A 16,169-nucleotide genomic window follows, 5' to 3' on the forward strand; every position below is an offset into this window, starting at 1 on the left:
TCTCCACAACAGTAAGGGCTAGAACAAAGTAAACTTGCCAACAGAGCTCTGGATTATAATTTACTAAGTTATAAATACTTAAGAATTTGACTCCTACAGGGGCAGTACTGAATGGCTTTCATGTTTAGCTGAAAGGCTGATTATATTCCAGGAGAACTTTTATGCCAGAGTTGGGTGATATCTTCTAATTTTTTTATGCAACAAAGAGTTCTGGTGCCTTGACACAAAATTATGTGAGTTAATTCAGTTTTGGAGAAATAATAAGAAGCTGATTGTTCAGGTAGTGAGTCACCTGAAGACCTAGCCATATACTCATAATTGTTTGGTGCAAAAAGTGTACATTTTAGGGACGCCTGGGTGGCTCAGTGGGTTAAGCCGCTGCCTTCGGCTTGGGTCATGATCTCAGGGTCCTGGGATCGAGTCCCACATCGGGCTCTCTGCTCAGCAGGGAGCCTTCTTCCCGCTCTCTCTCTCTCTGCCAGTCTCTCTACCTACCTGTGATCTCTCTCTGTCAAATAAATAAATAAAATCTTTAAAAAAAAAAAAGTGTACATTTTAGAAAGGAAAGTATTATCTCCTGAGAGAATCAAATAGAACACGGACAGTGGATGCTGGCAAAGACACTGCCTGGTATTAGGATGCTGACTATGCATTCCTGGATCAGACTGGCAGCCAAGACCCTAGAGGGTGTCATATTGAAACCAGTGTGTTTATGTTTCTAAAGATGACTTTATCATGTTACTCAGACAGTATGGAAAGCAGGTAGACCAGATTGTGATTTTAGAGCTAAGTTTTTAAATTGGAAGAATGAAGTAAAGAAGGAACAGAGAAAATAATTCCTTTAGAAACAAATCTTTTGCTTTCCTTTGTGCCTACCACATTTTCCAGGTGAAGAATTTAACACTCAGGGAGGGGAATTAACTCCTGCAGGATATCTGGATGAACATGGACTCACATTTTTATTCTCATGACCTCTTCCTCTGTACAATGCCATCGCTGCCTTTACAAGTCTTCTCTAACAGCAGGGGCTTCAGGAGAAAGCTGGCCCTTTTAGCAAGAAGTCACAGAAAGATGCCTTTACTGGATTTTCCTGAAGGAAGGAAGCTTTCTGCTGCTGGATGTTAGGACTGGTCTTGCAACTTGCTTTATTTGGAAGTGAGGGCTAAACAAGGACCTAAAGCCTGGGCTCTTTCCTTGCAGTCTGGTGTCAGGTACCCTGTGAGCACTCTTCAGTCTGGTATACTTCCTTTCAGCTCTTGAACCTAATGCCTTATCTGCCTGTGCTGGGTAGCTGCCCTTTCCTTCTTTGTTCACCGTGACCTCTCTAGCTGCCACACCCACCTTGCCTTTTACATTGTTTTTCTTCTTCCTTTTAGAGTTTATCAGGATGTGAGCCTGCTAGTGAGGTTTCAGGGACCACTGGAGAGAGTGGAATTAAGCGGGACAAAAAAGAATCATAAATGCAAATACTATACCTATTAAAGTTTCTCTTACATTGTTGTATTACCACTTCATTTGTGCCATTGTTCAAAATTAAAACATACTTCCTTTGGGAAATGCCTTAATTATAACTATCTACCTTTCAGGAACAGGAGGAGTAGATTATTCAGTGGTATCTGACAGCTGTTATGTGCTGATTCGAAGAAGAGGAAACCAGACTTCTTAATCTACACTTTCTTGGTTTACCATATTAGAAAGCTTTGTTCTCTTTCCAAGTTCACAAGCTTGCATGCCAACTTTTGAGGACAGAGGATACATGCTCACTTCTTCCACACTTCATAGTGAATTTCCCTACAGTGTCAGACTAAGACCAAAACAGCTGCAAGGAAGGTGAAAATTAGAGAAAAATGCTACGAATGGAAAGATTTTCTATTAAATCATGTTCTTCCCCAGTATATCATGCATCTAAATTAGTATAACAGTGAATTAATATCAGTGTACAACCTGTTCACCATCTACCTAGCAGTTTTCTGTGGCTCTCATCAAGAGGCAATCACTACAATTCAGTTATTCTAATTTGTCTCTGAGAACAAGAAAAGTTAGATGCTCCAGCATTCTCCTTGGTGGATAAGTGATAAGCTTCATTAGAAATAATATCCTACAGAGTAAAGTGTTCCAAATGAAAGAACAAGAAAAAACCTCAGGAAAGACCTTAATGAAATGGATATAAGTAATCACCTGATAAAGATTTCAAAGGAAGAGTCATAAAGATGCTATCTGAAAATGGGATAAACATGGATGAACACGGTGTTCATGAAAATACCAAACAGACTTCAGGGAAGGTGGTAGAGTAGAAGGGTCCTGAGTTCACCTCATCCCACAGAAACACCTAGATAACAGTCATCCCAGTGCAACTAACCTAGAAAATAACCCCAAAGACTGGTAGAATAGACTTTCCATGGTTAATGGTAGAGGGGAGACCTCACTGAAAAGAGTGGGAGAGGCAGAGATGTGGTTGGGAACAAAACTCCTGGCAAGACCACAAATGGGAGGGACACAACAAGCAGCAAGAAGGGAGAGGAGCAGATCCCACAACAGGCAACCTAGACAAGGTGGACCTGCACTGGGAAGATGAAGCCCCATAATATTTGGCTTTGAAAACCAGTGGGGCTTAATTACATGACCTTTTATACCAGCAGGGTTTAACGCCCGGTTCTTTAAAAATTAGGAGGCAAAAAAAAAAAAAAAAGTTTAAAAATCAGTAGGCTTAGCTCTTTGAGAGCAAGAGGGCACCAAGAAACTGAGTCCCTGTCCTTTAAGCGCCAGAATAACAACCTCACTGAGATAAGCATAGAAGCAGGAGTTTGAAAGTATCTAGGGTATATCTGAGGATTTTTTTTTACTCATCTCAGAATGTGTGCTGGGAAGCAGGGATCTTTAAGCAACTTCTCCCAGAACAAATGTCTAGTAGACAAATGTTTCTTTCCCCTGCACCCCAGCATAGATACCTGGATACCTGCAGACACCAGTATGAGCATTCAGCCTACTCTGCGAACACCACATTTCCCACGCCCACATTCTCCTGAAGATCTCCTGAAGCCAACCTGCTGCACTCAGCAAAAGTCCCACCAAAGTCCCTCTGACTCATCTTATCCTGCAAACAGCTATGGGAGGAATTGGTGGCACTCCAAAGTGCCACTCCTGCCCTGGGGAGTGCACTCACAGTCCCAGCAGTCAAACCTTATACCTGGCAGTGCAGAGTGTCCTGCTGATCTGCGTGTCTGCAGCCTCAGCAGTACACAGAAGAAGTCCTGCAGTTTGGGCCTCTGCAGCCCTGGAAGAGTGGGGACAGGCATCTGGTCTGTCTATCGGCTCCATCCACCAATAAAATCCTCTCAGAGGATTAGGCAGGGAGAACATCCTACAGGTTGGTGCTACTGCAGCCCCAACAGACAGACGGGGGGCAGGCATCTGGCTTGAGAGCAGGCCCTATCCAACAAGGAAAGCCATTCAAAGATGAGGAGGGGAGAGTGCTCTGTGGCTTGGTGTGACAGCAGTGACAGCAAATGTGCTGAGGGCAGTCATCCTGTCTGACTACTGACACTGCCCAACTACAAACCCACGGCAACCCCAAGCTGGTTCCCTAACAGTATAGGGTCCAAACCAACAGGCAAAATGGGTCACTGTAGATGACTAGACTGAAGGCAAACTAGATTCAGCCACAACAATTAGGTGCACACAACCCATACAGGAAACACCAGGATTCCCTGGCTCTGGTGAGCAGGGGCATTGTACTACAGGGCACCACAGGACCTCTTTTTCATAAGGATACTACTTTCCAAATAAGGAGACATAACTGGCTTTTCTAATACATAGACACAAACACAGAAAGTTAGAAAAATGAGACAGAAGAAACTGTCCCAAGTGAAAGAATAGGACAAAACCAAAACAAAAGAGCTAAATGAAAGATAAGTGATATGCCTGATACAGAATATAAAGTAATGGTCATAAATATACTTACTGGATTTGGAAAAAGAGAGTGGAGGACCTCAGGGAGATGTTAAAAAATGATAGAAAATATTAAAAAGAATCAAATAGAGATGAAGAACTGAATAACTGAAATTGAAAAAATACACTAGAGGGACTCATTAGCAGATTAGAGGAGGCAGAAGAATGGAGCAGTGAGCTGGAACAGAGTCATGGAAAACAATCAAACTGAATAGCAAGAGGTAAAAAGAATAAAAAAAGAGAATAGGTTAAGGGAATTCAGTGGCATCTCAAGCATAATATTTGTATTATAGGGCTATCAGAAGGACAAGCGAGAGAAAAGGGGGCAAAAAATTTACTTGAAAAAATAATAGCTAAAAACTCCCCAAATCTGGGGAAGGAAACAGACATCCAAATCCAGGAGAAAAAAAGATTCCCCCAAAAAATCAACCCAAGGAGGTTCATACCAAGACATAGTAATTAAAATTACAAAAAGTAGTCTTAAAGACAAAATTTTAAAAGCAGCAAGAGAAAAGAAAATAGTTACATATAAGGGAAACCCCACAAACCTATTAGCTGATTTTTCCTCAGAAACTCTTTAGGCCAGAAGAGAGTAGCATGATATATTCAAAGCATTGAAATGCTAAACCTGCAGTCAGAATATTATACCCACAAAGGCTATCATTCAGAATAGAAGGAGACATCTTGAGTTTCCCAGACAAACAAAAGTAAGAGGTGTTCATCACCAATGAGCCAGACTCACAAGCAACATTAAAGGGAATTCTTTGAGGAAAAGAGAAGGCAATTATCAAGAGTAAGAAAATTATGAAAGGAAAAAATTTCACAGGCAAACATAAACATAATAAAGTAAATAAAAAGTAGATTAACACAAGTCAGTACAAAGGTTAAAGCACAAAAGCAGTAAAATCAATTATAGCTATAAAAATCAGTCAAGGAACACACAAAATAAAAGGATATAGAGTATGACATCATGTACATAAAATGTTGGTGAGGATTGAGAAAATGATTAGTTTTTCTAGAAAGAGATCAAACTTCAGTGACCATCAACTTAATATAGATTGCTATATGCATAAAATATTACAACTGAACCTAATGGTAACCACAAATCAAAAACCAGAATAAGGGCACCTGGGTGGCTCAGTCGTTTAAGCATCTAACTCTTGATTTCAGCTTAGATCATATTCTCAGGGTTGTGAAATTGAGCCCCACACCAGGCTTAAGCTGATGTGGAGCCTGCTTAAGATTCTCTCTCTTGGGTGCCTGGGTGGCTCAGTGGGTTAAACCGCTGCCTTCGGCTCAGGTCATGATCTCAGGGTCCTGGGATGGAGTCCTGCATCGGGCTCTCTGCTCAGCAGGGAGCCTGCTTCCCTCTCTCTCTCTCTGCCTGCTTCTCTGTCTGCTTGTGATCTCTGTCTGTCAAATCAACAAATAAAATCTTAAAAAAAAAAAGATTCTCTCTCTTTCTCCCTCTGCCCCTTCACCCCCTCATCCCTCTATAAAATAAAAATAAACCTATAATATATATGCAGAAAATAAAAAGAATCCAAGAATATCACTAAATAAGCCATCACCACAAGGGAAGAGAGAAAGAGAAGAAAGGAACAGAAAAGAACTATTAAAAAACCCATGAAACAAATAACAAAATGTCAGTAATTACCTACCTATCAATAATTACTTTGGATATAAATGGACTAAATGCTCAATTCAAAAAATATAAAATGATTGAATGGATAAGAAAGCAAGACCCATCCATATGCTGTCTGCAGGAGACTCACTGCAGACCTAAATACACATTGCAAGTGAGAGGATAGAAAAACATTTACCATGCAAATGAAAGTGAAAAGAAAGCAGGGGTAACAATACTTATAATGGAGGAAATAGACTTACAAAAAAAGACTGTAACAAAAGACAATGGACACTACATAATGATAAAGAGAACAAACCAACAAGAGGATGAAACAATGGTAAATATTTATGAACCCAACCTGGGAACACCTAAATACATAAAGCAACTATTAGACCTGTACCTCTGGGGCTAATAATACATTATATGTTAATAAAAAAATGAAAAAAATATAAAATTTTTTAGAAAAGCAACCATTAACAGACATAAGGGAAAAAATGGATAGTAATGCAATAATAGTAGGAAACTTTTTAGCATGCCACTTACATCAATAAATAGATCATCTGGACAGGATCAGCAACAAAAGAGTAGCTTTGAATAACACATTGGACCAGATGGGCCTAACAGATATATTCAGAACATTCCATTGAAAAACAGCAGAATACACATTATTCTCAAGTGCACATGGAATATTCTCCAAATAGTTCATGTTTTAGGCCACAAAACAAGACCCAATAAAATTTAAAAAGATTATCATATCTTCTATCTTTTTTGACCACAATAGTATGAAACTAGTTACCAATCACAAGACAGGATCTGGAAAGAACACAAATACATGGAAGCTAAATAACATGCTACTAGAAAATGAATGAGTCAGCCAAGAAGTAAGAGAGGTAATTTCAAAAATGGAGACAAGAGAAAATTTAAACACAGTGGTCTAAAATTTTGCGGATGCAACAAAAACTGTTCTAAGAGGAAAGTTCTTAGCAATATAGGTCTACCTCAAGATACAAGAAAACTTGCAAATAAACAACTTAACCTTATACCTAAAGGAGCTAGAAAAGAAGAACAAAGGCCAAAGCCAGCAGAATGAAGGAAATAATAAAGATGAGAACAGAAATAAATGAAATAGAGACCCCCCCAAAAAAACCAAAACAACCAAATAGAACAGATCAATGAAACCAGCAGCTGGTTCTCTGAAAAGATCAACAAAATTGATAAACCTTTAGCCAGACACATGAAAAAAGAAGAACAAGAAATCAAATAAATAAAATCAGAAATGAACAGGAGAAATAATAGACCCCACAGAAATACAAAAGATTGTAGAAGAATATTATTAAAAACTATGCATCAACACATTAGACAACCTAGAGAAAAAGATATATTCCTAGGAACATATAATCTTCCAAAACCAAATAAGGGAAAACTGGGAAATTTGAACAGATTGATTACTAGCAAAAATGTTCAATCAGTTATCAAAAAACTCCCAGTATACAGAAGGCTAGGAGCAGATGGATGAACAGGTGAATACTACCAAACATTTAAAGAAAAGTTAATTTCTGTTCTTCTCAATCTATTCCAAAAAATAGAGGAAGGAAGCTCCAAATTCATTCCCTAAGTCCACTATTACCCTGATACCAAAATTAGATAAAGACATTACGAAAAAAAGAAAAAAAAGGAGAGAGAGAGAACTATAGGCCAATAGCTCTGATAAACTCAGATGCAAAAATCCTCAGCAAAATATTAGTAAATCAAACCCAATAATACATTAAAAAAATAACTCCTAATAATCAAGTAGGATTTATTGCAAGGAAGCAAGGATACTTAAATATTCACAAATCCATTAGTGTAATGCATCACCTTAATAAAAGAAAGGACATTCTCATGATCATCTCAATAGATGCAAAAAAAAAAAAAAAAAAAAAAAAGCATTAGACAAAGTACAACATCCATTCATAATAAAAACTCTCAAAAACGGTTTAGAAGGAACATACCTCAACATAATAAAGGCCATATATGAAAAATTCACAACTAACATCATCCCCAATAGTGAAAAACTAAGAGTTTTTACTCTAAGATCAGGAAAAAAATAAGGTTGTTCACTCTGACCACATTTCTTCATAATAGTATTGGAAGTCCTAGTCGCAGTGATCAGACAAGAAAAAGAAATACAAAACAACCAAATTGTCAAGGCTGAAGTAAAATTTCACTATTGGCATGTGCCACAATACTATATATACAAAACACCTATGACCTCACCAAATAATTACTAGAACTGATAAATGAATTCAGTAACATTGCAGGATACACAATTAATATATAGAAATCTATTTCACTTCTATGCACTAATAATGAGGTAGCAGAAAGAGAAATTAAGAAAACACTCCAGTTTACAATTCCACCAAAAATGAAAAATACACATAAGCCTAAACATATCCAAAGAGGTGAAATACCTGTTCTTTGAAAACTTTAAGAGAAATTAAAGACACAAATGGAAAGATAAAACAATGTTATATTCATGAATTAAAAGAATTAATCTTGTAAAAATATCCACACTACCCAAAGCCATCAACAGATTCAATGCAATTTCTATCAAAATACCAACAGTGTTTTTCACTTAACTGGAGCAAATAATCCTAAAATTTGCATGGAACCATAAAAGACTCCGAATAGCCAAAGCAATCTTGAGAAAGAAGAATCAAGCTGGAGTTATCACAATCCCAGATTTCAAGATATACTACAAAGCTGTAGTAATGAAAGAAGTATGGTAAAGGCATGAAAATGGATATATAGATCAATGGAAAAAAGTAAAGAATTAAAAAATAAACTTACACTTGTATGGTCACTTAATCTATAATAAAGGAGGCATGAATATCCAATGGGGAAAAGAGTCTTTTCAACAAATGCTGATGGAAAAACTGGACAGCTACATAAAAGAATAGAAGTGGACCACTTTCTCACATCTTATACACAAATAAAATTACAGTGGACTAAAGACCTAATGTGAGACATAAAACCATAAAATTCCTAGAAGACAGCATCGAAGGTAATTTCTTTGACATTGGCTGGAGAAACATTTTACTAGATACATCTCTTCTGGCAAGGGAAACAAAAACAACATTAAATCATTAGGAGTATACAAAAATAAAGATTTTTCCCAGTGAAGGAAACCATCAACAGAACAAAAAGGCAACCTACTGAATAGGAAAAGATATTTGCAAATGATTGATATCTGATAAAGGGTTAATATCCAAAATGTATAAAGAACTTATACAAATAAACACTACCCCCACAATAATCCAATTAAAAATGGGCAAAGGACTTGAGTAGACATTTTTCCAAAGGGACATATAGATTGTCAACAGATGCTCTTTATCACTAATCATGAGGGAAATGCAAATGGAAACCACAATGGGATATCACTTTACATCTATCAGAATGTCTAAAGTCAAATAGACAAGAAATAAGTGTTAGTGAATGTGGAGAAAAAGAAACCCTCAGGCTCTGCTGGTCATAATGCAAATTAGTGAAGCCATTGTGGGAAACAGTCTGATCCTTCAAAAAATTAAAAGAAGAATTAACATATGATCAGGTTATTCCATTTTGGGGTGTTTACCCAAAGAAAACACAAACACTAATTTGAAAAGATATACACATCCAACGTTTATTGTAGCATTATTTATAATATCCAAGATATTAAAGCAATCCAATTATCCATCAGTAGATGAATGGATAAAGAATAAATCACACACACACACACACACTCACACTGGAATATTATTCAGCCATTAAAAATGAAATCTTGCCATTTGCAACAATATGGATGAATTGAGAATATAATGCTAAGTGAAATGGGTTAGTCAGAGAAAGACAAATACCATATAATTTCATTCACATGTGGAATTTAAGAAAAAAACAAATGAATAAATAAAGAGAAAGAGATAAATAAATAACAACAAAAAAATCAGACTCTTAAACAGAGAGAACAAACTGGTGGTTGCCAAAGACGTGGGTGAGGAAATTGGTGAAATAATAAAGGGGATTAAGAGTACACTTATCCTGGGTGCCTGGGTGGCTCAGTGGGTTAAGCCACTGCCTTCAGCTCAGGTCATGATCTCGGGGTCCTGGGATCGAGTCCCGCATCGGGCTTTCTGCTCTGCAGGGAGCCTGCTTCCCTCTCTCTCTATCTCTGTCTGCCTCTCCATCTACTTGTGATCTCTCTCTGTCAAATTTAAATAAATAAAATCTTTAAAAAAAAAAAAAAAAAGAGTACACTTATCCTGAAGAGCATTGAGCAAATGTACAAAGCTGTTGAATCATCACATTGTACACCTGAAAGTAATATAACACTGTAAGTTAATTATATTTGATTTTTTTAAAGGAAGATACCAGACAATTCATAGAGCCAAAGAGTACAATAACTGAACTGAAAAATGCCCTAGAGGGGTGCAACAGCAGACTAAGGAAGTAGAACATTTCGGTGACTAGAAGACATGACAATAGAACTCACCCAAACAGAACAACAACAACAAAGAATTTAAAAGGAGAATATCACTTAAAGGAATGTGGGACAACATTAAGCAGAATAACCTATACAATATGGATCTCAGAGAGGGAAGAATGGGACAAAGGAGCAGAAACTTACTTAAAGAAATAATGGCTGAAACATTTCCCAACTTGTGAAAGGAAACAGACCCTCCATGACCCTCCAGACCCTGGACAAGGATGTACAAATTTCCAAGCAAGGTGAACCCAAAGAGATCCACACCAAGGCAGCATATTATAATTAAAATGTCAGAAGTTAAGTAATTTTTTTAAATATTAAGAGAATGACAACTTATTGTGTATAAGAGAACCCCTTTAAGATAACCAGGTGATGTTTCATCAGAAGCTTTTCGGGCCAGAATGGAGTGGCACAAAACAGTCAATATGCTTAAAGGAAGAAAAAAAATTACAACCAAGAATACTTTACCAGGCAAGATTATTGTTCAGAATTGAATATGAAATAAAGAGTTTTCTAGACAAGTGAAAGCAAAAATTCCTCACCACTAGACTAGTCTTACAAAAAATGTTAAAGGGTCTTCTTTAGCAGAAAAGAAACTGTATTATCTAGTAACAAGAAAATATATGCAAGTAAAAATCTCACTAGTAAAGGCAAAACTATAGTGAGTTTAATGGATTAACTACTTTTTAAAGCTAATATAAAAATTAAAAGACAAAAGCAGTAAAATTAACTATAACTACAATAATTAGTTAAGGGATATGCAAAATAAAAAGATGTAAAATATGACATCAAAAACATAAAATGGGGGAGTGAAAATATAGAGTTTTCAGAATGTGTTCAAATTTAATTTACTACCAGCTTGAAACAGACGGATATATACAGAGACTGTTATATGTGATCCTAATGGTAACCATAAAACAAAAACCTACTGCATACACTGAGAAGGTAATGAGAAATGAATCAAAACATAACACTACAGAAATTCACCATCTCACAAAGGAAGAGAGTAAAAGAAAGGAACAGAGAGGAATGACAAAACAGCTAGAAAACAATTAGCAATGGCAACAAGCACACACCTATTAATAATCGCTTTAAATACATGGACTAAATTCTCCAATCAAAAGACTGGAATGGCTAAATGGGTAAACAAAAGAAGACTCAACTACATGTTTCCTGGAAGAGACCCATTTCAGATCTCAGAACATACACAGACTAAAAGTGTAAAGAGGCAAAAAAATTTTTCATGCAAATGGAAATTAAAAGAAAGCTGGAATAGCTATACTAATATCAGACAAAATAAAATTTAAAATGAAGACTGTGATAAAAGACAAAGAAGGACATTACATAGCTAGAGGTTTCAATCCAATAAGAGGATATAATATTTATAAATATTTACTCACCCAACACAGGAACACCTAAATAAACAAGTATCAAGTATCAACAGACCTAAAAAGAGAAATTGACAGTAATACAATAATTGTAAGGGACTCTAAAATCCCACTTACAACAATACACACATCATTCAGACAGGAAATCAATAAGGAAACCTCAACCTTAAATGACTCATTAGACCAGATTGACTTAATAGAAATAGATAGAATATTTCATCAAAAAGCATCAGAATACACATTCATCTCAAGAGTACCATCACATGGCATATTCTCCAGGATATCTTAGATAAGACTTGCCTACAACAAATCTCAATAAACATATGAAGACTGAAATTATATCAGACATGTTTTATGACCATAATGATATGAAATGATATTAATTACAAGAAGAAAACCAGAAAAATTACAGAGATGTGAAGATTAAACACCACACTAATGAACAACCAATGTATCAATAAAGTAATCAAAGGAAGGATCAAAAAGTACAAAAGGCAAGAGAAAATGGAAACAAAGCTCCCCAAAATCTTTGCAGAAAAAGCAGTTCTTTTGGGGAAGGGAGGGAAGTTCATAGTGATATAGGCCTAACTCAAGACCCAAGAAAAAAAATGTCAAATAAATAATTTATCTTCACACCTAAAGGAACTAGAGGAAAAAAAAGAGAACAAACCCCAAAGTTACCAGAAGGAAATAATAAATATCAGAGCAAAAAATCAATGAAATAGAGACTAAAAAAAAAAAAATAATAATAATAGAAAAGATTAATAAAACTAAGACCTCGTTCTTTAAAAAGGAGAAACAAAATTGACAAACTTTCAGCTAGCTTCAACAAGAAACAAAGATAGAAGGCTCAAATAAATCAGAAATGAAAGAGGAGTTACAATTGATACCAGATATACAAAAGGTAATGAGAGACTACAATTATATGCCAACAAACTGGACAACTTAGAAGAAATGAATAAATTCCTAGAAACAAAGAGTCTTTCAAGATCTAATTGTAAAGAAATAGAAAATCTGAATAGACTAATTACTAGACTAATTACTAGTAATTCATGAATACTACCAAATATTCAAAAAAGACTTAATAGCTATCCTCAAAATTTTCCAAAACATTGAAGAGGAGAGAATGTTTCTATACTCATTTTATGAGACCAGCATTACATTGAAACCAAATCAAGCCTCTTACTAGTCACCCCAGATTGAAGCCTGCCACTCAGCAGGTTCCACACATGGGCTTAGATCCCCTGGTCAGCCTTGCTCCTGTCTCATCCCTAAGAACAACCTGACAACTAAGAATCACCAACAGTTGAGAAAAGTCTATGGTATGTTGAAAAAAAGATAAAGAGACAAAAACCAATCCCAAAGGAAACATACAATTCAGGGAAGATAAGAAGAGTCACTAAAGAGATGGGAAATGACATTCTCTCTATGAAGCAAAAACAAAAGCGTGATGCCATAAAAAGAAAGAATCAGAAAATGGGACAGATGGAGTGCCTGGCTGGCTCAGTCATTAGAGCATGTGACTCTTGATCTCGGGGTTGTGAGCTCAAGCCCCCGACGGGGTGTAGAGATAACTTAAAAAAGAGAAAATCTTAAAAAAAAAAAATGGGACAGAACCCTTGGAAATTAAATATTTAAGGAAGATGGTAAGATAAATTAGAGGAAATCTTCCAAAATCTGGAGCAAGAAAATATAAAATATGAGAGTATAAACACACAGAAGATTGATCCAAAAGAGGATCCAATAAGAGTAGTAGTAATTACAGGAAGAACAGAGAAACTAAGGGAGAAATATACCAAACAATGAGGGGCACCTAGGTGGCTCCAGTGGTTAAGCATCCACCTTTGGCTGAGTCATGATCCCAGAGTTCTGGGATTGAGTCCCTCATCAGGTTCCCTGCTCAGTGGGGAGTCTGCTTCTCCCTCTGGCAGGTGCTACCCCTACTTGTGCACGCTCTCTCTCTCTCTCTTTCTCTCTGGCAAATAAATTAACAAACTCTTTTAAAAAAAGAAATAATACAATGAAAATTTCTACAACTAAAGATACGAGCTTTTAATTAAAAAGGGCCTCCTGCGTTTTGATCAGGAGGAGTGGAAAAGACCACACATTGTTTGGAAGTTTTAGAATAAGTTATACAGAGAGGACCCTAAGAGTTCTCCCTGGGTGGAGGATGAGCACGGAAACAGGAATCCTACTGGCATGACATTTTCCAGTAGCTCCACTGGAAACAGTTGTGTAACAGCATCAACATCCAGGAGAAAAATTATATTTGACTTGAGAAACCTATACCCAGTCAGATTCGTTGTGAGGACAAAATAACGAAGACTTTGTTAGACATGAAAAGACTTGGAAAGCTTACTGACCATCTACCTTTCTTGAGAAGTTATTTGAACCCATAGTCCAATGAAAGAGCCAAGTAACAGGAGGAAGACATGGAACCCGGAAATCGCAGATGTAAACAAGGGTATCAGCTGTGTGATGTTTTGTATTTGAACAAGAGTAGGACTGTAGGAAAGGAAGGAATTTCATAGAACATAGAGTTGGAGGATTCCAAGGAATAGAATGGGCAAGATGGCAAAGATTTTCCTTGAAAAGAAAACACTAGGGAAAGAAAAAGAAGAAAACTAACCATGGTTTTGAGCAATTGAGCAGTACAGGGCTGTGACACTGAGTACAGACAAGGAATCACACACGTCTCTGTGGTGAAGAGAAGTGTTAATGCCACTTACTGCTTACCGTCTAAGTGACTCTGAATTTACCCTAAGGACAAACTATAGATGACAATATGGTTACAGAATGGAATGTAAATACTCCGTCATGGAAATCTAAGTCAGAGCCCAGCTTAATATAAGGGTTCGAGGGAGAAGTGGAGGGAGTGTGTGCCTGGCTGACTCAATTGGAAGAACATGTGACTTTTGTTGTTCTCGGAGTTGTGAGTTCAAGCTCCATGTTGGCTGGAGAGATTACTTAAATAAATAAGTTAAAAAGAAAGAAAGAGGAACGCCTGGGTGGCTCAGTTGGTTAAGCAGCTGCCTTTGGCTCAGGTCATGATCCCAGTGCCCTGGGATCCTGTCCCACATCAGGCTCCTTGCTCCGGAGGGAGCCTGCTTCTCCCTCTGACTGCCTGCCACCCTGTCTGCCTGTGCTCCCTCTCGTTCTCTCTCTCTCTGACAAATAAATAAAATCCTAAAAAAAAAAAATCTTAAAAAAAAAAAAAAAAGAAAGAAAGAAAGAGTGAGTAGGAGGCCCTACAAATACTATCCTCTCAGAAAAACCCTCCTCTACAGCACAAGAGAGGCTGTCTCAATTTAAAAGAAGAGAAAGCAAAATTTAAGGAAATTAAAGTCGCAAATGTAAACAATAGAACTAAAAATAGTGGTGTGTGGTGTGTGTGTGTGTGCTGGGGAGGTGGGTGGGGATGTTCAGTGCTCTGTGTTTATCTGTCATGGCAGGAGTCAGTAAATGGTGTCAGTGGCTCAGTCCTATCTGCGTGGTTGGGAGCATCAGCACGGGAATGAAAAGCCAGGAATGTAAAAGTGGTTGTACTTACGACATAGGACTGAGGCTGGAAGTGAAATCAAGGAACTTCTTGCTGTAATTACTCCTGTACCATTGTCCCCTCCCCACTTTAACTCTAACAAAAAAACAACGCAGTATAACAACCTACCTTACAGGGTTGTGTGAGAATCAGGGGTAACCTATGGCTGATGGCCGGAAATTTAATTCAGCAGCCACCTTGTGGCTGTGATTAGCAGAAGTAGCTCCTGGTGTTGGTGCTGGACCTCTGCCCTCCCCACCCTGGGTTGTGGGTGTGTTTGGTTTTTTTCTCCCTTCCTGGGAGAACCTGGATGGTTTCTACCTCCAGCTGTCCTGTCCTTGTCTACTGTGTCTGCTGGCCCCAGCTGTGGGACTTGTCTCTCACAGCCCGCCCCGGCTCCGGATGCCACCCCCTGCCTGCACTGCCGGTGACCCAGATGGTGGAATTACTGCTGTTGTCAGTTGCTCCTCGATGGCTGCCAAAACCCATCAAGCAGCATCATTCCTAATTTTTCTTAACTGATTAACATGTGTATTTTATATGTTAAAATGCATGCACTTAAAATTTGATACTTAGTTAATAATCCTATAATTACTCAATTAAAAATATAGTTCAAAATATACAAAACATTGTATCAGTGTTTGGTGTTTCTGAGCTTTACAGTGCAGAAATGCTCATCATATAAGCTCAACATAGAAGCCTTGAAAAGTAGATAGAATTGTCCCATTCCTCTTCATCAGCTCAGGGTCAAAACAAATCCCATTTTGTTAAAATGAGGTTACTCTGAGTCCTCATACCACTTCTGAAGAGAAGAGTCCCTTTTGCCTGTAGGAGTCCCTTGGGCTGCAATTCTTCCCAAACCCCAGGGATGCCTACACCTCTTCTTCCTGTGGTGTCACTCTGGCCAGAAATCTGGAAGTCATCCTAAACTTTTCCTTCCTCTTCATTCTTCAGATCTACTCAGTTTTAAGTCCTTGGGGAAGTGAAGTACGCTGCCCAGGTCACTGATCTTCTCGCTGGTGGGCTTTAAGAGTCAAAGTCTACTGTTTAGGAGGCTTATGGGAAAGCAGACTGCTCTAAGGACTGTGCTTACTGGCGTGGTGTGGGTGAGGGCTCCATGGAGCGTATGGATAGACTAGAGCCTCTCCCCGTGCCCCTTCCCTTCCC

Source organism: Mustela lutreola, chromosome 13 (genome assembly GCF_030435805.1).
Source record: "Mustela lutreola isolate mMusLut2 chromosome 13, mMusLut2.pri, whole genome shotgun sequence".
NCBI lineage: Eukaryota > Metazoa > Chordata > Mammalia > Carnivora > Mustelidae > Mustela > Mustela lutreola.